The sequence below is a fragment of the Ambystoma mexicanum genome, chromosome 5p (assembly GCF_040938575.1).
Source record: "Ambystoma mexicanum isolate Mex_15411 chromosome 5p, UKY_AmexF1_1, whole genome shotgun sequence".
NCBI classification, from domain to species: domain Eukaryota; kingdom Metazoa; phylum Chordata; class Amphibia; order Caudata; family Ambystomatidae; genus Ambystoma; species Ambystoma mexicanum.
This window is the reverse complement of record NC_090930.1, coordinates 596794225-596819207: the sequence shown is the minus strand read 5'-3', so window position 1 is coordinate 596819207 and position 24983 is coordinate 596794225.

Below are 24983 nucleotides of genomic sequence, written 5' to 3'. Positions count from 1 at the left end.
TTACTGCCCCAATTTGCATTGAATGTTTCAACATAGAGAATGCAGTGGCAACACATGTGTTCAAACAGACATGGGTCAGCTACCTTTTTCAGTATAAGCAATTTTGTCTCAGAGCCAGGTACTGCAAAGATAATACTGCTATCAGTGCTGTTGTTGTGGCTGTTTGTGATGTTATTTGCTTTCATATCATGGTGCTGTGTGTGCGGGTGACTCCCACATTGCACTTTGATTTTCGGATGTATTTGATGCTTCTGTGGTGAGCAATTGCATGATAGGGCCACACATAGACTAAGTTTGCATGATGCTTAGGGCCAGCTATTCATTGAAGCATTCTGTATGATTGTGCCACACAATTGCTGCAACCATCTGTTTAGCACATATTGTCAAAGCACAATGGAGGCCCATTTTGCAAAGTGGGGATGCACTGGTTGATGTTGTGGGTGTGTTTGGTGCTACAGTGTTTCCTTTTGTGCCTTTGGATTTTGAACAGACTTTCTTCTGTGAATAAGTTTGGCGTCTAATAGTGTTGTGTGATGCAATGTTGTGGCGGCATTAAGGCTTTGCTCTTTTTCTGCACTTTTTGTATATTAGGCCATATTGTCTAGAAGACTAAGACTGCATAGTGTTGTGTATGTGTGTACCTTGTGAGCCTATTTCGTTGTGGGAATATTTTGTGTTTTCATATATTTAACTCTTTGGCTCAGGTAGGTGTGGCATGCCAGTCTCAACACCCCATGCATACAGTCCCACTCCCCATTTTTGGGCAAGGGACAGACAGTGTGACATTCAGAAACAGAAATGTATTTAAATAATAATGTAACTCCAACTAACCTGGTCTCCAGCTTTACCTCACTGAGATCAACAAAATATCATAACAAAAGCAAGAATCAACCAAAAAACAGGATTACCTGCCTACATAAATCTCACTATTATCAGTCCATAAAAGCATTAATTCAAAGAGTCTTGATATAGATATATTGGGCCTCATTACGACCCTGGCGCTAAGTGAAAAACAATGGCGGTAAATGGTTACCGCCATCGTTTTCCGCCAGGTCCGATCATGACCCGTGACCGTTAACTACGATGCCATTAGCGGCATCGTAGTTAACGCTGCCGCTAACTGCGCTAAGGGTGCGCGCACGCGACCGGCCACACCGTACTTAGCACCATGGCGGAAAGGTACGCAAATGCCGACCCAAGTGGACATGCACCTAACGCCATCACCCAGCCCATTAAGTACCTTACCGCCATGGTGCTAATTACGCCATCGCGAACCAACCGTAAAGGGCCATGTAAAGTGAATGCAGCTGCCACAGGTGCACAGAAACAGCACAGGTGAAGGCAATACAGACTCAGGAAGTACAAAAAGAGCACACCCCACCCCTTCCAACACCCAGTCACACTCCACAATGATACCAATACGACTAGCAATGTTGGGGCTGGAGGACCTGATAGCAATGCATGTGCTACAACAGCAACAACAACAACAGGCAGCACAGAGGAGACGCAGGAGGAGAAGGAGGGCAAGGCAGGCCCAGCAAGCCCCACCAGCACAGCTAGTGCCACCACGCAGGCAGCCCCCAATCCCACGCATCAGAGCCAATCCATTCAACCTCACTGCTGAGCAGATCCACACCCTGTACCGGTTGGACCTGGACACCATCACCGCCATCGTAGACATGATACACAACGACATCGTCAGCATGATAGAAACTCCAACCGCCATCCCCCCCTACTGAAGGTAGTGTCTGTACTCCACTTCCTGGCCACAGGCACCTACCAGCACACACTGGGGCACTTGCATGGCATTTCACAACCATTATTCTCACGAACACTCATCCAAGTGCTCGATGCCCTCCTCAAGCACACAGACGACCACATCTCATTACCACGGACTGCCCAGGACATTGCAAACACCAAAGTGGGTTTCCATGCACTAGCCAGCATACCCGGTTGCATTGGTGCCATCGACTGCACCCATGTGGAATTGGTGGTTCCACGTGCCATGGAGGTACCGTACCGCAACCGGAAACAGTTCCACTCAATCAACGTGCAAATGGTCTGTGACTCCAACAAGATCATCACACATTGTTGTGCCCGATTCCCCGGATCAACCCATGATTCTATGGTCCTGAGGAACTCCACAATACCACGCTACATGGAGCGACATGCAGGCCCAAGATCCTGGCTACTCGGTGAGTCCAATGTCATGGAAGTGGGCAGGTGAATGACGTACCGATGCATACTCCACCTGGCTGAAAGGGGGGGGGATGATGCATACTCCACCTGGCTGATAGGGGGGGGGGAATGGTGCATACTCCACCTGGCTGAAAGGGGGGGAATGATGCATACTCCACCTGGCTGATGGGGGGGGGGAATGATGCATACTCCACCTGGCTGAAAGGGGGGGGAATGATGCATACTCCACCTGGCTGAAAAGGGGGGGGGGAATGATGCATACTCCACCTGGCTGTGAGTAACACAGAGAACGGAGACAGAGGATGGGCACTCACAATGCACTCAACCCCTCTGCATACATTGGGTGATGGCATGCAAAACAGGCCATGGGAGCCATGAGCATATACTGGTTGCATTGTGTGAATCAATTAGTGCATGTAGAAGTGAGCCAAAGTAACAGTTGGATGCAAGCCATGTTGGCACATCATGTTCTTGATCAGACGACATGACTGACGCATACATTCTCGCCTACATACAGGTGATGCAGGCTATCCCCTGAAGAGGTGGCTCCTTACACCAGTCCGTAACCCGCAGAACCAGCACGAGGAGGACTTCAACCGTGCCCATACACGTACTCGTGTGGTCATAGAGCAGACATTCGGCCTATTGAAGGCACGGTTCTGAAGCCTCAGCAGGTCTGGTGGGGCATTCCTGTACCACCATGAGAAGGTGGCAAAGATCGTCATGGCATGTGTCATGCTACACAATATGTGCGTCAGACGGAATGTGCCCCTGCCCCCTGACGCAGAACTGCAACCACCTGACGATGAGGATGAGGAGGGTGCAGATGGGGCGGCACGCCATGGAGGAGGCGACGCACAGGAGGGGCGTGCAATGCGCCAAAGTATCATCGACCACTGCTTCTAGCACACACGGCTGGTGTGAATCACATGGAGACTGCACTTGGGGCACTGTGTGTCTCTGGGACATGCACACTGTGGACTGTACACCATTAAGCACACATACGCAATGAAAATGTCCACACATTTCATTTTGGGAAAGAAAAAAGTGTATTTAAACTATGAAAAGTCGTGACACATCCCCTCCCCCCTCCCCCTTGCACACCCCAACACACCCCCTCCCCCCTGCACACCCCAACACACCCCCTCCCCCCTGCACACCCCAACACACCCCCTCCCCCCTCCCCCCTGCACACCCCAACACACCCCCTCCCCCTGCACACCTCAACACACCCCCTCCCCCCTGCACACCCCAACACACCCCCTCCCCCCTCCCCCCTGCACACCCCAACACACCCCATGTAGGTGTCAACAGATGCCTGTGACAGTGGGCACAGGCTGTTACAAGCCCCCTCTCCCGGCCCCCGGGGCACCCCTGGCTGTGGAGCGCAGGTTACGTCCGGAACGTCGGACGGGGCTGCTCTGTGCAGAACTGGCAGTGGAGGATGTCCCTGCCTGCCCCCGTGCATGCACGTCCTGTAGGGTGTGGGTGAGCTCAGTGAGCGCACGACGCAAGCCGGCAAGTTCAGCACAGATGTCCCTGGACATGGCCTGCATGGCATCCCTCAGGGTGGCAGTGCTCTGCGCAACTTCGGCCCTTAGGGTCTCCGTGGCCTTTTCAATGGTTGCCCTAGCCCCCACACATTCCGCGGCATGCTCAGCCAGCATCGTGGACAGTTGTTGCTGCCGTTCTGTGATGTCCTCGAGGGACTGCTGCCCCTGCTGGCCCATGGCCAGTGCTGGTGGTGTGATGGAGGGGCTGCTCCCCTCCTGTGGACTGAGGACTGGGCATGGGGTAGAAGGCCACTCCTCTACCTCTGTGTGCCCCTGTGTGTGATCCTCATGGGGGCTGGCGTCTGACAAACAGGGGGAATGTAGTAGGTCAGTGGGGCTTCTGACTTCGTGCTCCTCAATGTCTGAGTCTGAACATGCAGCTATTGCAGCTGTCTCACCCATGTTGCTGCTGGCCGCTGACCCGGTGCCTTCTGTGGCAGGCAATTTTGGTAGAGGTGGAGCAGCTGCTGCTGGCCTGCTGACTACAGGGGTGCTTGCCGGTGGGACGTCCGGTATGCTTGCAGTGGGTCCTGCTTGTTGTGGGGTCTGCCTCACTGCAGCTGAGGTCGAGGGTGCGGGGACGGTATAATTGGCCTTCTTGGCTCTCTTCGTCGCAGGGGTGTCCTGGTCCTCGGGCTGTGAATCTGTGCCTGTGGTGGAGCAAAGGAGGGAGGGCGTTATTGATGGGTCTGCGGACTTTGGAATGACATTGATAGACATTATTCTGGTCAGTAGATGAGGCAGATTTCAGGCAGGGCCATGCAGGTTGTCTCCTTTTAGTGTGGAATGTGGATGCAGGTATGCGGGTGCCAGCAGTGTATACAGGGTGGTGCTCGCATGTGGCTATGGGCAGTGTGGAAATGTGTTGCATTTACACTCTAGGGCAACCTTGTGCTACACATGAATGGACTGCAGTGACTATGGCATGTCTTGTTTGAGGCACCTACCTTCATCGCCTGATGTCGGAGCTCCCCTTTCCATCCCTCCGACGCCTTCAAAGGCTTCCATGCCAATCGTGGTTGCACAAATCTCCTCCCACGGTTGGAGTTTTAGTGGGGATTCCGACCCTCCACCGGTACCCATTGCAAGGTTGCGGTTCGCAGAGATGACCGTTCTGACCCGTATGCGGAGGTCGTCCCAGTGCTTCCTGCACTGCTGTGGGGTGCGGGGTACGGTCCCCACCGCGCTGACGCGCTCGGCCACCAGGGCCCAGATGGCCTTCTTTTTCCCTATCGCTGTCCTGGTCATTTCAGGGGAGAAAACGACAGCTGCGTTGTCTTGCAGGGTCTCCGCAAGCATGCAGAGTTCCTCCCGGCTGAATCTTTCCTGGCGCTGGCGGTTACATGCCTTCTTAACAGCTTTAGGCATTTTTGGGTAGTTGGATGGGTGGGTGATTGGTTGGGACAGGTGTCAGGGTTGGATCTGGTGTTGTTCGGTAGGATGGCAATGGATTGTGTTTTTAAAGATGGCCGACGTGCTGTTTCCCGTTCCGGCGCGATGACGCTATTTCCGGTCCTGCTTTTTACGGCCACCGCAAATTACGGTGGCCGCTAATTACGGTGGCCGCTAATTACGGTGGCCGCTACTTACGGTGGCGGAAGTGCACCTTGCTCGCTTTACGATGCCGGTAGGGGCCTTTTCCGCCATGGTGTTAATTGCATTACCGCCATGGCGTAATGCTCGTGCGCGATGGGTCGTAATATGGCGCTCTTTACGCCATCGGCCCACGGCGTAAACGCTCATTACGCCATGGCGTTAATGACGGAAGATTACCGCCTGGGTCGTAATGAGGCCCATTGTATTCTTAAAGATGCAAAACATTCAGAGCATTTCTTTTGTTTTGCAGTTATCCTAAACATCATTGAATACTTCAATGACAGCATTTCAACATAAGCCCAGGGTGTTTAAAGCATTCTATTTTCCCCGGTATAAAGACAGGTATGGTATCGGAGAAAGATGCCTGAATATTTAAATTATAGTGCATACAGAATCAAGTTACCTCCCCTGTCTGTGAAGTACTAAATGTATTGTCTATGTGGAGGTGGCTGCAATGTAGACAGTGGTCAGCTTGAATGTGTCTCCTGTAGGTTTGAATTCAAAGTACTGCTCTCAAGAAGCTGCTTACTCTATATGTGTATGGGAGTGACTTTGTAGCTAAGTATTCAGCATTGAATTCACAGGTGTGTCTACTGTTTAGAATCTGTTTGCGTGTACAAATCTCAACCTATGTATGCCTGCATGGCTTTCATGTATCTGTGTGCAGTTGTCACCATGCATGTGTCTTTGGGCGGGAGATATAATATTCCCCAGTGACATTTAAAAAAAAGAAATAAATGTTCCTTCTAAAATAAACATGCATCTGTTTGTGCATCCAAAGATAAGTGACTGCCGGGGTTTGCATGTTGCACAATTCTTATTAAATAGGATTAATACCCTCAGCATGCATTTTTGTTGTACAAACACCCAATATATGTCAATGCCCTTCCCATCCGTCCAGCCATATTAAAGTATGACATCACCTTTGACAATAGCATTATGCAACAACACTATGACTGAAATTGAATTTAGACCAGAGTAAGCCTCTAACAATATTTTTAAGTGTACTTAATTTTACAAAGTATACTCCACATTAAAGTGGCAACGACATGCATTCAGTTTTAAATTGTATACTAAGTGCATTGTGCTTTACAGAAATAACTCACTTGATATCCCATGTGACTGGGATGACACAGGGCAAGTAAAATATAAGCACAACACAGGCTGATATTTACAGTTCTATCTCAATGTGGTGCAGGCTAATATTCACAGTTCTATCCCAATGTGGTAATCTATAGATGTGACTTAAGGCAATATTAACAATTATCTCTGACTGGGACACAGGCTAATATTCACAGTTCTATCTCAATGTGGCACAGGCTAATATTCACAGTTTTATCCCCATGTGGCACTCTCTAGATGTGACTTAAGGCGATATAAACAATTCTCTCTGAGTGTGCCACAAGCTAATATTCACAGTTCTATCCAAATGTGGCACTCTCTAGATGTCTTAGTACAGCAGTCAACCAATGAGTAGATTAGGACACTCACTGGCTGCATATGGTAAGCCTAGCTTGGGTTGGTCGTAAGCAGCCACAAACGTCATCCCTTGTGGGAGATTAAGGTGTCGATTCATGGAATTAATGTGCGCCGAAAATTCCCGCGCAGAGGTGCCAAAACGTGCGATTCGCAGTAAAAGTGCAAAAATCGCAGTGCAAGTGCGAAAATCGCAGGGAAACCAGCGCACATCGATTCATGGAAGGCCGTGCGCAAGAACAATATCGGATGTGCGCTGAAAAAGTGCACGGCGCACGCCGGCACACAGGATATCTAACGGCGTGCGCCACGGCCACAGCGAAATCGCACATAGCGCGGCGCACACAACAAAAGTAGGCGGAACACGGGGCGGAAAACTCGGAATGGGGAACAACTCGTCAAAATGTGGGCTTCACGGGGGAAGTACAGGAGGCAAGTGCGCGGAACGCCCACACGCTCGCCTACAACACGTATTCATGGAATCCAATAGGACAAACCAGCGCACGGTCAAACCAGCGCACAGGCCCAAACACGTCCGCCACAAGAAAGCAGGTGGTAGTGTCCCTGCCCCTGACATAAATGTGCGCCAAAATGTGCGCCAACAAAAAGCACCTATGCACAGCTATGATAAATGTCACATACTGTGGCCCTCTAAGACAAATGATGTGCAAAGGGGTACGTGACAAACACGGACACCCGCAGTGTGAAAAATAGCGTGTGCGTGTATTCTGTGCTGCGCGGAAAGTCCCACACGCGATTTGCCTGGGTACGTGTATTCCGGGGTGTGCGGAAAGTCCCACACGCAATTTGCCTGCGTACGTGTATTCCGGGGTGCGCGGGAAGTCCCACACGCGATTGGCTGGGTACGTGTATCCCGGTGTGCGTGGGAAATTCCTCACGTGAGTTGCCTGGGTCTGTGTATTCCGGGTTGCTCGGGAAGTCCCACACGCGATTGGCCTGGGTACGTGTATTCCGGGGTGCGCGGGAAGTTCCACACGCTAATTCTGCAGGGTACGTGTATTCCGGGGTGCGCGTGAAGTTCCACACGCTAATTCTGCAGGGTACGTGGATTCCGGGGTGCGCGTGAAGTTCCACACGCTAATTCTGCAGGGTATGTGGATTCCGGGGTGCGCGGGAACTTCCACACGCTAATCCTGCAGGGTACGTGTATTCCGGGGTGCACGGGAAGTTCCACACGCGATTTCAGCAGGGTACGTGTATTTTGGGGGTGCCGGGTAGTACTACACGAGAATTGACCATGTGGGTCCTCCCAGGTGTTCCCTCTACACCCTCCACGGCCCCTGCAGGCAGCCCACACCACAGGGGACTACCCTGCACCCCTGCTCATGTCCCACAGGCAGGCCATCAACCATGGCCATGCCCCCCAGCCAACCCACATGTCACCTTGCACTACTGATCACCAATGCATGTCCCCCTGCACCCCCACCCCCCAGCATCCAGGGGCACCCTCCACCAGGCCCCCACTCATGTTCAACTCATGTCTCCCAGCACCCCCACCCACCAGCAGCCAGGGGCACCCTCCACCAGGCCCCCACTCATGTCTCCCTGCACCCCCACCCACCAGCATCCAGGGGCACCCTCCACCAGGCCCCCACACATGTCTCCCACCACCCCCACCCCCCAGCAGTCAGGGGCACCCTCCACCAGGCCCCACACATGTCTCCCACCACCTCCACCCCCCAGCAGTGCAGGGCACCCTCCACCAGGCCCCCACACATGTCTCCCTGCACCCCCACCCCCAGCAGCCAGGGGCACCCTCCACCAGGCCCCCACTCATGTCCGCCTGCACCCCCACCCCCCAGCAGCCAGGGGCACCCTCCACCAGGCCCCCACTCATGTCCCCCTGCACCTCACCCCCCAGCAGTGCAGGGCACCCTCCACCAGGCCCCCACACATGTCTCCCATCACCCCCACCCCCCAGCAGTGCAGGGCACCCTCCAGCAGGCCCCCACTCATGTCCCCCTGCACCGCCACCCCCCAGCAGTCAGGGGCACCCTCCACCAGGCCCCCACTCATGTCCAACTCATGTCCCCCTGCACCCCCCTCCCCCAACAGTCAGGGGCACCCTCCACCAGGCCCCCACTCATGTCCAACTCATGTCCCCCTGCACCCCCACCCCCCAGCAGTCAGGGGCACCCTCCACCAGGCCCCCACTCATGTCCCCCTGCACCTCCACCCCCCAGCAGTGAAGGGCACCCTCCACCAGGCCCCCACTCATATCTCCCAGCACCCCCACCCCCCAGAATCCAGGGGTACCCTCCACCAGGCCCCCACACATGTCTCCCACCACCCCCAACCCCCAGCAGTCAGGGGCACCCTCCACCAGGCCCCCACTCATGTCCAACTCATGTCCCCCTGCACCCCCACCCCCCAGCAGTCAGGGGCACCCTCCACCAGGCCCCCACTCATGTCCCCCAGCACCTCCACCCCCCAGCAGTGCAGGGCACCCTCCACCAGGCCCCCACTCATGTCCCCCTGCACTCCCACCCACCAGCATCCAGGGGTACCCTCCACCAGGCCCCCACACATGTCTCCCACCACCCCCAACCCCCAGCAGTCAGGGGCACCCTCCACCAGGCCCCCACACATGTCTCCCTGCACCCCCACCCCCCAGCAGTCAGGGGCAGCCTCCACCAGGCCCCCACTCATGTCCCCCTGCACCCCCACCCACCAGCAGCCAGGGGCACCCTCCACCAGGCCCCCACACATGTCCCCCTGCACTCCCACCCACCAGCAGCCAGGGGCACCCTCCACCAGGCCCCCACTCATGTCCCCCTGCACCCCCACCCCCCAGCAGTCAGGGGCACCCTCCACAAGGCCCCCACTCATGTCCAACTCATGTCCCCCTGCACCCCCACCCCCCAGCAGTGCAGGGCACCCTCCACCAGGCCCCCACTCATGTCCCCCTGCACCCCCACCCCCCAGCATCCAGGGGAACCCTCCACCAGGCCCCCACTCATGTCCAACTCATGTCTCCCATCACCCCCACCCCCCAGCAGTGCAGGGTACCCTCCACCAGGCCCCCACTCATGTCTCCCAGCACCCCCACCCCCAGCAGTGCAGGGCACCCTCCACCAGGCCCCCACTCATGTCTCCCAGCACCCCCACCCCCCAGCATCCAGGGGCACCCTCCACCAGGCCCCCACTCATGTCTCCCATCACCCCCACGCCCAGCAGTGCAGGGCACCCTCCACCAGGCCCCCACTCATGTCTCCCATCACCCCCACCCCCCAGCAGTGCAGGGCACCCTCCACCAGGCCCCCACACATGTCTCCCATCACCTCCACCCCCCAGCAGTGCAGGGCACCCTCCAGCAGGCCCCCACTCATGTCCCCCTGCACCGCCACCCCCCAGCAGTCAGGGGCACCCTCCACCAGGCCCCCACTCATGTCCAACTCATGTCCCCCTGCACCCCCACCCCCCAGCAGTCAGGGGCACCCTCCACCAGGCCCCCACTCATGTCCAACTCATGTCCCCCTGCACCCCCACCCCCCAGCAGTCAGGGGCACCCTCCACCAGGCCCCCACTCATGTCCCCCTGCACCTCCACCCCCCAGCAGTGAAGGGCACCCTCCACCAGGCCCCCACTCATATCTCCCAGCACCCCCACCCCCCAGAATCCAGGGGTACCCTCCACCAGGCCCCCACACATGTCTCCCACCACCCCCAACCCCCAGCAGTCAGGGGCACCCTCCACCAGGCCCCCACTCATGTCCAACTCATGTCCCCCTGCACCCCCACCCCCCAGCAGTCAGGGGCACCCTCCACCAGGCCCCCACTCATGTCCCCCTGCACCTCCACCCCCCAGCAGTGCAGGGCACCCTCCACCAGGCCCCCACTCATGTCCCCCTGCACTCCCACCCACCAGCATCCAGGGGTACCCTCCACCAGGCCCCCACACATGTCTCCCACCACCCCCAACCCCCAGCAGTCAGGGGCACCCTCCACCAGGCCCCCACACATGTCTCCCTGCACCCCCACCCCCCAGCAGTCAGGGGCAGCCTCCACCAGGCCCCCACTCATGTCCCCCTGCACCCCCACCCACCAGCAGCCAGGGGCACCCTCCACCAGGCCCCCACACATGTCCCCCTGCACTCCCACCCACCAGCAGCCAGGGGCACCCTCCACCAGGCCCCCACTCATGTCCCCCTGCACCCCCACCCCCCAGCAGTCAGGGGCACCCTCCACAAGGCCCCCACTCATGTCCAACTCATGTCCCCCTGCACCCCCACCCCCCAGCAGTGCAGGGCACCCTCCACCAGGCCCCCACTCATGTCCCCCTGCACCCCCACCCCCCAGCATCCAGGGGAACCCTCCACCAGGCCCCCACTCATGTCCAACTCATGTCTCCCATCACCCCCACCCTCCAGCAGTGCAGGGTACCCTCCACCAGGCCCCCACTCATGTCTCCCAGCACCCCCACCCCCCAGCAGTGCAGGGCACCCTCCACCAGGCCCCCACTCATGTCTCCCAGCACCCCCACCCCCCAGCATCCAGGGGCACCCTCCACCAGGCCCCCACTCATGTCTCCCATCACCCCCACCCCCAGCAGTGCAGGGCACCCTCCACCAGGCCCCCACTCATGTCTCCCATCACCCCCACCCCCCAGCAGTGCAGGGCACCCTCCACTAGGCCCCCACACATGTCTCCCATCACCCCCACCCCCCAGCAGTCAGGGGCACCCTCCAGCAGGCCCCCACTCATGTCCCCCTGCACCCCCACCCCCCAGCAGTCAGGGGCACCCTCCACCAGGCCCCCACTCATGTCCAACTCATGTCCCCCTGCACCCCCACCCCCCAGCAGTCAGGGGCACCCTCCACCAGGCCCCCACTCATGTCCAACTCATGTCCCCCTGCACCCCCACCCCCCAGCAGTCAGGGGCACCCTCCACCAGGCCCCCACTCATGTCCCCCTGCACCTCCACCCCCCAGCAGTGAAGGGCACCCTCCACCAGGCCCCCACTCATGTCTCCCATCACCCCCACCCCCCAGCAGTGCAGGGCACCCTCCACCAGGCCCCCACACATGTCTCCCACCACCCCCAACCCCCAGCAGTCAGGGGCACCCTCCACCAGGCCCCCACTCATGTCCAACTCATGTCCCCCTGCACCCCCACCCCCCAGCAGTCAGGGGCACCCTCCACCAGGCCCCCACTCATGTCCCCCTGCACCTCCACCCCCCAGCAGTGCAGGGCACCCTCCACCAGGCCCCCACTCATGTCCCCCTGCACTCCCACCCACCAGCATCCAGGGGTACCCTCCACCAGGCCCCCACACATGTCTCCCACCACCCCCAACCCCCAGCAGTCAGGGGCACCCTCCACCAGGCCCCCACACATGTCTCCCTGCACCCCCACCCCCCAGCAGTCAGGGGCAGCCTCCACCAGGCCCCCACTCATGTCCCCCTGCACCCCACCCACCAGCAGCCAGGGGCACCCTCCACCAGGCCCCCACACATGTCCCCCTGCACTCCCACCCACCAGCAGCCAGGGGCACCCTCCACCAGGCCCCCACTCATGTCCCCCTGCACCCCCACCCCCCAGCAGTCAGGGGCACCCTCCACAAGGCCCCCACTCATGTCCAACTCATGTCCCCTGCACCCCCACCCCCCAGCAGTGCAGGGCACCCTCCACCAGGCCCCCACTCATGTCCCCCTGCACCCCCACCCCCCAGCATCCAGGGGAACCCTCCACCAGGCCCCCACTCATGTCCAACTCATGTCTCCCATCACCCCCACCCCCCAGCAGTGCAGGGTACCCTCCACCAGGCCCCCACTCATGTCTCCCAGCACCCCCACCCCCCAGCAGTGCAGGGCACCCTCCACCAGGCCCCCACTCATGTCTCCCAGCACCCCCACCCCCCAGCATCCAGGGGCACCCTCCACCAGGCCCCCACTCATGTCTCCCATCACCCCCACCCCCAGCAGTGCAGGGCACCCTCCACCAGGCCCCCACTCATGTCTCCCATCACCCCCACCCCCCAGCAGTGCAGGGCACCCTCCACTAGGCCCCCACACATGTCTCCCATCACCCCCACCCCCCAGCAGTCAGGGGCACCCTCCAGCAGGCCCCCACTCATGTCCCCCTGCACCCCCACCCCCCAGCAGTGCAGGGCACCCTCCACCAGGCCCCCACTCATGTCTCCCAGCACCCCCACCCCCCAGCATCCAGGGGCACCCTCCACCAGGCCCCCACTCATGTCCCCCTGCAGCCCCACCCCACAGCAGTCAGGGGCACCCTCCACAAGGCCCCCACTCATGTCCAACTCATGTCCCCCTGCATCCCCACCCCCCAGCAGTGCAGGGCACCCTCCACCAGGCCCCCACTCATGTCCCCCTGCACCCCCACCCCCCAGCATCCAGGGGAACCCTCCACCAGGCCCCCACTCATGTCCAACTCATGTCTCCCATCACCCCCACCCCCCAGCAGTGCAGGGTACCCTCCACCAGGCCCCCACTCATGTCTCCCAGCACCCCGTCCCCCAGCAGTGCAGGGCACCCTCCACCAGGCCCCCACTCATGTCTCCCAGCACCCCCACCCCCCAGCATCCAGGGGCACCCTCCACCAGGCCCCCACTCATGTCTCCCATCACCCCCACCCCCAGCAGTGCAGGGCACCCTCCACCAGGCCCCCACTCATGTCTCCCATCACCCCCACCCCCCAGCAGTGCAGGGCACCCTCCACCAGGCCCCCACACATGTCTCCCATCACCTCCACCCCCCAGCAGTGCAGGGCACCCTCCAGCAGGCCCCCACTCATGTCCCCCTGCACCGCCACCCCCCAGCAGTCAGGGGCACCCTCCACCAGGCCCCCACTCATGTCCAACTCATGTCCCCCTGCACCCCCACCCCCCAGCAGTCAGGGGCACCCTCCACCAGGCCCCCACTCATGTCCAACTCATGTCCCCCTGCACCCCCACCCCCCAGCAGTCAGGGGCACCCTCCACCAGGCCCCCACTCATGTCCCCCTGCACCTCCACCCCCCAGCAGTGCAGGGCACCCTCCACCAGGCCCCCACTCATATCTCCCAGCACCCCCACCCCCCAGAATCCAGGGGTACCCTCCACCAGGCCCCCACACATGTCTCCCACCACCCCCAACCCCCAGCAGTCAGGGGCACCCTCCACCAGGCCCCCACTCATGTCCAACTCATGTCCCCCTGCACCCCCACCCCCCAGCAGTCAGGGGCACCCTCCACCAGGCCCCCACTCATGTCCCCCTGCACCTCCACCCCCCAGCAGTGCAGGGCACCCTCCACCAGGCCCCCACTCATGTCCCCCTGCACTCCCACCCACCAGCATCCAGGGGTACCCTCCACCAGGCCCCCACACATGTCTCCCACCACCCCCAACCCCCAGCAGTCAGGGGCACCCTCCACCAGGCCTCCACACATGTCTCCCTGCACCCCCACCCCCCAGCAGTCAGGGGCAGCCTCCACCAGGCCCCCACTCATGTCCCCCTGCACCCCCACCCACCAGCAGCCAGGGGCACCCTCCACCAGGCCCCCACACATGTCCCCCTGCACTCCCACCCACCAGCAGCCAGGGGCACCCTCCACCAGGCCCCCACTCATGTCCCCCTGCACCCCCACCCCCCAGCAGTCAGGGGCACCCTCCACAAGGCCCCCACTCATGTCCAACTCATGTCCCCCTGCACCCCCACCCCCCAGCAGTGCAGGGCACCCTCCACCAGGCCCCCACTCATGTCCCCCTGCACCCCCACCCCCCAGCATCCAGGGGAACCCTCCACCAGGCCCCCACTCATGTCCAACTCATGTCTCCCATCACCCCCACCCCCCAGCAGTGCAGGGTACCCTCCACCAGGCCCCCACTCATGTCTCCCAGCATCCCCACCCCCCAGCAGTGCAGGGCACCCTCCACCAGGCCCCCACTCATGTCTCCCAGCACCCCCACCCCCCAGCATCCAGGGGCACCCTCCACCAGGCCCCCACTCATGTCTCCCATCACCCCCACCCCCAGCAGTGCAGGGCACCCTCCACTAGGCCCCCACACATGTCTCCCATCACCCCCACCCCCCAGCAGTCAGGGGCACCCTCCAGCAGGCCCCCACTCATGTCCCCCTGCACCCCCACCCCCCAGCAGTGCAGGGCACCCTCCACCAGGCCCCCACTCAGGTCCAACTCATGTCTCCCTGCACCCCCACCCCCCAGCAGTCAGGGGCACCCTCCACCAAGCCCCCACTCATGTCCAACTCATGTCCCCCTGCACCCCCACCCCCCAGCAGTGCAGGGCACCCTCCATCGGGCCCCCACACATGTCTCCCATCACCCCCACCCCCTAGCATCCAGGGCCACCCTCCACCAGGCCCCCACTCATGTCCCCAAGCCAACACGACATCACAATCCAGATCCCAGGCTCCTAAGCACACCCAAATCCCACCCCATGCCACCCCAGTCCAAACACCCAACCAAGCTTTACATCCATTCAAAATGGAAATACCCATTACATGATAGATAACAAATAAGCAGTATGCGCATGAGTACAAGTCCGTCAGACCCACACAATGGCAACACATGACTGTGAAAACCCACATTCTGACAGGCATGAAACCAATGAGAGAAGTCCACACATTGAAGTAAGAAACAAAAATGTATTACAGTGTAAATGAAGTGAATGAAATATAAACAAACAATAATGGCAACAAATATCAAAAAGTAGCATGTCCACAAAAATAATAAATAACGAAAATGGGACTCCAAAATAACCGTAAAGAAATTGTGTCCAAAGTCACTGTCCAACAAAGCAAATCCAAAGGGAAAGTAAAGTGAAAATCCATTGCTCCATGGTGAAAAAAATAATAAAAGATGAAGGCCACAAATCCACTGTCAAACTATGTACAAAGAGCAAATCCAGGGTCCATGATCCCAACGATGTAAATGAAACCTACAATAAGACCTACCTAACTAATAACTATATACAAAAAAGTGGGGCATAGTCCAAGCGCCCCAAATTAAAAAAAAAAAAAAAAACCTAACACTAATTAACTATGTACAAAGGCGGCGGGCTAGTCCAGCGGCTCACTCCGTGGTGTCCCGGGCCAGGGCATCATCGAACTCCTTTTCGATGTCCCGGAGGCGGTCCTGTTCCATGGCCCCGAGGGTCCGCAAGGACGCCGAAATGTCCTCCTCCAACTCCCTGTGGATTCCCTCGAGGCACTCGGCCCGCCTCAGGGCCCTCCGCATGGAGTTCTCCGCCCTGACCATCGTGAGCCGTGCCTCTTCCATCCGCCGCCGTTCCGCACCTATCTGCTGGCCCAACCGCTGCCACACGGAAGACACTTCCCGTCCTGGGTCCTCCTGCCCTCCGGCTGATGCCTGCCCCTCCGATGTAGATTGCCCCGAGCCATGATGTCTCCCACGTTGACTCCGCTGCTGCCTCCGACGCAACTGCCTCTGCCAGCACGACGGCATCCAGGCTGATGGAATCCACCGACGCCGTCGTGCACGTGCCCTGCCCAATGATGCTGGCACATCCTCCATCTGCTGGGGTCCAGTTGCTGTGGTGTCCACCCCTGCTTGACCTCCGACTCCCGACTGTGGCAGGGATGGGATCCCCACCAAGCTGGCTGCGTTGGTCAGGGCAGGTCCACAGGGGGCCCTGGTGGCATCTCGGCTGGAAGACGGCATGGAGAACGACTGGCGTATAGTCTCCACAGAGGAGGAGAGGGCCGCCAGATTGGTCGACACATGTATGAAACCCCCGACCACTGCTGATCCCAACTGGGCCACGTTGGCACGGTGCTCTTCGTGATGACATGTAAGCTCCTCCAGGGAAGCATGCACGTCATCACGAATGACACCGATGCGCAACGCAACACCAATCAGGACCTTCTCCATACGGCCACGGGTCGCCTCGTCCGCAGGTAGAGAGGAGTCAGATGACATGGACATCCCCCCTACCTGCGGACGGGCCTGGGATGGGGCATCCCTGCTGGTGCATGGTGGTGCAGTCACAGTGTCAGGGACAGTGACATGCACAGGCCCCTCCACGGCGACCTGTGCTGCCTCCTGCCCCTGCCCCTGGACTGCACCACTTGCACCAGCAGGTATGCCCCCACCAGGCCCCATATGCGCCTCAGTAGCGGCCTCCTCCTCCTCCTCTGTGGAAACCACCAACCTGGATGGCTCCACACCGTCTTCTGCCGTTGCAAGCCCCTGTGGGGGCTCACCCACCCCTTCTGCTGCAGCCGTGGGGGCATCCCCGCCGCTTTGCTCCACAGCGCCGTCTCCGCCCTCTTCTTCACTTACCGCTGTGTAGAGGGAGACATAGAACACAAGCATCAGGGTACTGTACAATGGTCCCCTAGACAGGAATCAATTGCAGATGAGTGGCACTGTCAAAGATCACTTCCATCTTGTCCCTCCACAACACATGGGTTAGTGCAGGCAAAACACACGCAGTAACAGGCATGGCACATGCTATGGACATTTGCATACATGTCCAAGGGACTCTCCAAACATACAATGTTGTTATGGAACTCACATGCATCATGGGTCATGCCTATCACATGCACACACAACAACATTATTTCATCCATCTGGCCTTGTACACCCCAGACACAGTGGATACAAGGATAACTAGGCAGCATCTGTGAATCTGTATATTGTCACAGACATGTGTCATGCATCCATGGCATTCACAAGTCACAGACACGCAGGTCAGACACACAGACATGGATACCATACATGTACATGGCATCAGCACCCATCCCTCACCCCCACCCATGTCCAGGAACAGAGACTGGCATGCTCTCATGTGTCCAATCCGCATAGGGCTCCCCATGATGCATTTAAACACATGCACCAACCGTGTGGTTCACACATTACTGGTCTCACATGCATGACCATGATGTCCCTGCACACATACATACATACATGGCCTATGTCACACATACAGGCAAGCTTCAGACAACCAGCACACTGCAACATGCCCTGTCTCACACAGCAATGCTTGCCCACTTACCGCTCAACTCCAGACGGGTCTGCCTCGCAAGGATCTGGGCGTGGAGCGCTGGGTCTACATGTTCCAGGACCCTCACCTGGATGGTACTCATGCGGCCCCAGCCCCCCTCCACGAGGTGCCGGGCCTTCAAGAGGGTCCTGGACCTCAAGTCCTCCCAGCGCTTCTTGACTTTCTGGATGTTGCGGGTTGCCACCCCCTCCGCGTTGATGGCAACCAACAAGTCGTCCCAGATCCTGTCCCGTCCTTCCTTGTTGGCGCGTGACGATCCGAAGAGGGCATCATACTGCCCCAGGACTTGCTCCACCAGGACACCAACTTCGGTGGCAGTGAAGCTGGTGCCCCTCTGCCTCTCTGGCCGGGGGTTGCCACTGGTGCCAGATGTTGCAGTGCCTGACATGGCAACCCCAGAGGCAGGAGTGGGTGGGCAACTGGGTCCTGGGGCTGGGCTGTGGAGCGATGGTATACCAGTCGGGAGTCTTCTGTTCCAGCAGGGGTGGACACAGCAAATGGACCCCTGCAGATGGCAGATGTGCAGGCACACAATGGCAGGGCACGGTGGCAGCAGGCAGGCAGGCAGCAGCAGATGGCTCGTGGGAGGCTGCTCGGGGCTCTGGGGGCAGTAATTCGGCCTTCTGGGCAGGAGTGTGGTCTTCTGTGTGCTTGCACGTGGCCAGCTTGATACGGAGTGAATTGGCACGTGAAAATCCTGCACGTCAACGTGAAATACGAGGAAAGGGCCTTAGCGCGTAAGCGCATCAGCACGCATACGCGATTCCATTGGACCAAAGGCCCTCAGCGCGTAAGCGCGTCTGTGACGTGACGCGCGCGGGTGTTTCCCTCATAGCAGGTGATGACAGAGCACACCTGGAAACACTGCACGTCAGAGTATCATTGCGTGTAATTGGATGAAAGTGCGTGTACACGCAATTGGCCTGGGTACGTGTATTGCAGGGGTTGGCGGGAATTCTCACACGCGATTTGCTTGGGTACGTGTATTACAGGGGTGTGCGGGAATTCTCACACGCAGTTTGCTTGGGTACGTGTATTACAGGGGTGCGTGGGAATTCTCACACGCGATTTGCTTGGGTACGTGTATTACAGGGGTGCGCGGGAATTCTCACACACGATTTGCTTGGGTACGTGTATTACAGGGGTGTGCGGGAATTCTCACACGCGATTTGCTTGGGTGCGTGTATTACAGGGGTGCGCGGGAATTCTCACACGTGATTTGCTTGGGTACGTGTATTACAGGGGTGCCTGGGAATTCTACCATGCGATTTGCTTGGGTACGTGTATTACAGGGGTACGCGGGAAGTTTTACACGCTCGCCAACAACACCTATCCGTGGAATTGAACGGGGCTAAGGCATGCGCACAAAAAAACGTGCTAATCCGGAAACACGTACGCCAGCAGGAAGCAGGCGTACGTCGACCCCGTAGCATAAATGTGCACGCAAACAACAAACAAGCTCAGATGCCAGGATGAATATACCGTTCCTAGCAGCAGTGGCCGTGGGTTACCAAAGGAGGAGGAGGAGGATAGTGAGGGCCTGAATTTTCACACCCAGAACCAGCCTTTTTGGGATGCCTGATGACCAGGTGTATGGGAGGTACAGGTTTCCACCTCACATAATACTGGACAAGGTGAGTGAGTGGGAGGATGACCTCACATCACCCACCCTGTGCTCCCAAGCACTCAGCCCCCTGGAGAAGGTCCTTAATGTACTGCACTTCTTGGCCACTGGATCATTTCAGCGGACAAGTGCCATAGTGGGTGGGGTGTCACAGGCCACGCAGTCACGCTGCCTACACCAGGTCTTGAACATCATCATGCACGCCCATCAGTCCGCAGGCACACATACCTTGCCAGGACACCTGCAGAAAGGCAGGCTGCCGCCCTGGATTTCTACGGTGTGGCACAATTCCCCAAAGTGCTAGGTGCCATTGACTGCACCCATGTGGCACTACGTCCCCCCAGGGCATCTGAGCACATCTATAGGAACCGCAAGCACTGGCATTCCATCAACGTGCAGGTAGTATGTATTGCCAAGGAAATCATCACCTCAGTATATGCCATCTATCTAGGGTCCACCCACGACAGCTTCATTTACCGAATGTCTACCCTAAGCCGGGACCTAGAAGCTGGGCGGCATGGCGATACATGGCTGCTTGGTGAGTATGAATGCCAGTGCACATGCATGCATGTCAGATGCAGAGTCATGTCACTACCCCACTAATGATACCCATCACCTCCTCACCAGGGGACAGTGCCTACCCTCTGAGCACCCACATGATGACGCCAATTCGGAACCCCATCACGCCTCCCGAGGTAAGATACAACACAGCCCATATTGCAACCCGGGGCATAGTGGAGCGCACATTCGGAGTGCTCAAGTCTCGCTTTCGCTCCCTTGACCGTTCTGGCGGGCAGCTGTTATATGCGCCCCCAGTAGTGTGCAGGATCATAGTGGCAACATGTGTCCTGCACAATGTTGCAACACGCCAGGGCCTGGCTGTGGACATGGTGGTGCCCCCACATCCCCAACCACATGCACGCCCGCTGCGCATGGGAGGGGAAAGGGCACAGGGTGAGGCAGCCCGTACGTAGCTGGTGGCTAATTACTTCACATAGAAATCACACCCCTGTGGAGTGCACACTGCCCTGGCACATTCCATCTGACAATCAATGATGACTCAACCTGACACTGATCCTGAATGTCTGGAGAATGAACCGGGAATACCATGTCAGCCTGAGATTGTTCACCTGGAAGTGTCACAATGTGTGCATCCCTACCTACACAAACACCACCAATGCAGTGTCATCAAAAGACACACTTCCATGCAGCAGAAATGAATACCCACTTGCAAAATACTACATGAGAAAAGTGCCATGTCACCCAACCCCTCCCCAGCACGGCCACACAACACACCATGGCATGTCATGCAATGTGAGAGCAAACAAATTAATCCCCACAACATGCCCCAAGTGTCACCAACTTCAGTGTCCCTAATGGAAACTGGCCACAGATGAAATGTTCACTGTAATGCAGGGCCTACAACACACATTACCAAATACTTACCAAGAATACCAATCACCTACACAACCTCCAACCTACCTTAAACATGACAGTACAGACTTAAAAAATTGGTAGCCTCACTACCTGATAAGGCCAGCACTTCGAACACTTCCAAGTATACAGTGTTAGCGCCACGCAAAAGTGTAGGTGCACTGCTTACAACATGGTCTCCAGTTCCAAAGTAGACCGCCTTGTGAAGACATGAGAAATGGACCTGCAAATTAGGAGGATGAGATGTATGCAGAGGCACATATCAATACAGCATGCAGTGTACAATACAAAACAATATGCACTAGGAATGTATACACAGTATTGACTCCAGACTGCCCACACATCAAATGGGAGTCCAACGTCACTGTGTACGTCAATGTCACTTGGGCACACCCTTTGCATGCCCATGGAAACGGGAAGCAGGAGGGGTGTGTGTCACACAAACCCAAGCATCTGAACCAAATTCATGACAAGCCTGCATGTGCCCAGCCACAATACAGCGTATGCCCACGGGAGCCACACAAGGCAACACACTGTCCAAAAAATCAAAAGTTTACAAAAAAAAAAAAATCAAAAATGGCCATTAATGTGCCCGGGGGGGGGGGGGGGATGGGGATGGCCACCCAGGAGGTCCGATGACAGGGTGCACACCAAAACCCACCTGTGTGGATCTTGCGGAAAAAAAAACACCTCCATGGGCTCATGACCTGCACGGCTACCCTATTGTGGGAGAATCGCTGCTGTCGCTCTCCTCACCCTCTGCAGCTGCCTCAGGAGGTGTTGGCACTATGGGAGGCAGCCCACGCAAAGCCCTAGTCTGGTCCTCCATGGCAGGAAGCATGCGGGTCTGGAAGGTCTGTTTCTGGAGGATAATCGTGCGGAGGTCCCCATGCAATAACTCACGGGATGACCGGACCTCCTCACGAGTTGCCTGCATCTCAGCTGAGAGCGTACGTGTGAGACGCTCCAGCTGCTGTTCTGTCCTTGTGTTTGTTGAAGCCTCAATCTCAACAAGATCGTCCTGAGGTGACAGAGTTCCACCCTCAGGGCTTCCCTGTGGCCCTGGGACTCTATGGAAATGGCTTCCCGCAGAGTCGCCAGTGCCGCCCGCCTGTCCCTGTCGGACGCCAACATGTCCTCCCTGTGTGACTGGCAGATGGAGTCTGCTGCCTGCTGTAGTCGCTCCATCAGCCTTTCTGGGGGGACAATGGAAGTGGCCACCCTATCCATGGCCTGAGCCATCATCTCTGATGATGCTGCCTGTTGGGTTGCCATACCGTATATGGATTGCTCCCATGCGGTATTGCCAGGTGGCGTACGGCCACCACGTCGGCGGGCACCACACCTGACTGGGGCAAGGCGAACTGCGCCTTGCTGTGCCGGCACTGCCTGAGGCTGCAGGACTGCATTCCCCCTCTGATCTGCTGGCCCAGGAACAGGATCAGATGTTGCAGAGTGTGACCCTGCATCCGTAACCACCAAAGGCGTACCTGCCAACACTGAGATCCCCATTGAGGGTTCTAACCCGGGTGCAGGTGGGTCGGACAAAACAGAATCCCTCCCAGGAACACTCACCTGCGACGGCACATAGGTCTCATCATCCGAATCGACACCTGAATACAGCTCGGGGGAGGTGCACCCAGAGACACCCCTTGAGAGCACGAACTGCAGCAGTTGTGGGTTCTCACCCACCACCACACCACGTCCCTCACTGGTGGTCGGTCGGCACTGAGACGCCTCCTGGGTCTGCACCATCTCCACAACCCCAGCAGTATCAAGTGCGTCATCCCCTGCAAAGACATAAAAGAAAAGAAATGGAAACAGGCATTAGCACTATGGCACACAATTAGGGCTGAGAAGCTACAGAAACAGTACTTGATTGACACATGTCCCACATGACTAAAACCCTCCCATGCATGCACCGTCACTGCTTGTGAAGGGGAGGCAGATGGCACACATTGATGACACCAAGATGGAAGATGAACACATTTGCTGCATGCTGCCTAGCAGTGGCATCACACATTGGCCTGTGATTGGCAGGTCAAATACACATGCCATCACACAGATGGCATGTACCCTAGCCATAAAGTGAAGAGGGAGAGGAGGGCACCAATTGTTCATTCAGTCTAGTTTGCTCATGAAATTGATTTTTTCATTGAAATGGTTCAAATGTTTAACCTGGAGCTGCCAGTCCAAAATGGTCCTATAGCACAGGGACATGTCTAAACAAATGATATCCAGGAAACAAAGTCAGTCCACTGTACCATAGCCATGTCAGACATGTGACAATAGGACTGAGAAATGCCTAGTAAAAGTGGTGGAATGCAAACAATCTGCCTGAATAAACAGAGAAAAATAAGCAACAATGTTGTGGCAAGATGACACTTCAAGGGCAACTGGCGTGGTGTTGGGCTAGATGTCTACTGTTGGCAGAAGGGATACTGCTATACCCAAATGCTGGTGCACAGAATGTATTGGATGAGGCACATGGGTGACCCAAACCACTCAGGCACACACACCCTCACCTGGCACCCAAACAGAAGCCCTCACACACACACCATGCACATGGATGACACACACATGCATGTGCACTCACCGGACAATACCTCGTAATCTGCCAGTTTTCCCACGCCTTGGATCTGTTCCTCCGTGACGTAGGTCCCAGCAACATGCTCATGTGGAGTGAGTTCTATGTCCTCTGCTGGAGACCCACCTCCAGTCACTAGAGTAGCGGCATGACTTGAGGCCAACTTATTCTTTGCCCTGCGCTTCAGGTCATTCCAGCGCTTGTAGCATTCAGTAGCTGTGCGCCACACGATTCCAAGGGCACTTATGATGTCCACGATGGTCTGCCAGTGTGCCAGACGTTGTGCAGGTGTGGTCTTGGATCCTGCAAAAATCACCATTTTGCGGTCATGTGCGGACACATACTCTACAAGTGCATTCAGTTCGGTCTCATTGAAGCTGGGCTTCCTTGACGGGCCGGACTGTGTAGCCGTGTCTGGGGCATCAGCCTCTACTGGACGAGCACTCTTCCTCTTCCGCTTGGAAGGTTTTGGGGATCCTGAGTGTCCTACGCCGCTCTGGACACTAGGGGCAGGAGCCCCGGTGGACTCTGTACTAGGAGTGTGGGATTGCACACTCAGCATGGGAGTTGGTGCAGGCATTAGCTCAAGTGTGATGGTGTCAGGGGGAATGTCAGCAGGATGACTAGGACCGACACTCTCCTGGCTTGGTGTGTGAGAGGTGGGGTGGATGGAGCCGCAGCTGCCCCTGCAGCCTCCCCAGCCTGCCTATGTGGGGCAGCAGATGACCTAGCTGCCTCTGATCCACGTGGCCTGATGACACCAACGTGCACCGGCGCACGTGGCCTAGACCTGCTGACCTGGAAGTCAGCCATGGAGTCACCCTGTGCCAGGTCTGGATCCACAATGGGCTGGTCCAACAAGGGCTGAGCATGGATGGTGTCAGCCACGTTACCCTTAACCAGGGGGGGGGGCATGGGTGTCCCTGACTGGTCCTCCACACATGTGGGGCTAGGGGCACCCTGCAAGTCACGGCCATGTCCCATACCGGATCCACCACGGCCACCACTTGGGGCTCGGCCACCTTTGCCACCCTTACGGCTTGTTCGCCTCCCAGCCATGGCACTGATGTTACTGTGCATATGGGAGTCGCTGTGAACTATTGTCCTGGGCAATTGGGGGTCAAAGGGGTTGGGTACCAGATGGTAATCATACCCTAGTGCTCTAGCAAGGCTGTATGTCACCCCTGGGGAAAGATGACGGGTCACGCAACGCACAGGCACCCCAAAAAAGGGAAGTAAGGTGCACGCAACCCCTCCTAGACAAAAATAAACCTGCACTACGCTGTGGCACCCAGAAACACAAGAATGAACGTATGCGTGTCACACGCAGCCTAGAATGACCTCTGAAGGGGTAAGCAACACACGGGGCAAGCACAGATGTTAAATACGTGCGCGCCTCACCGTCTGCCAGGAAAAAAAGCGCGAAAAAGACGCGCGTGTGCGCGTTGGCAACACCCCTGCCAAAAGAAGAATTGTACGCTGTCTGAGGAGACAGGACAACAGTAGA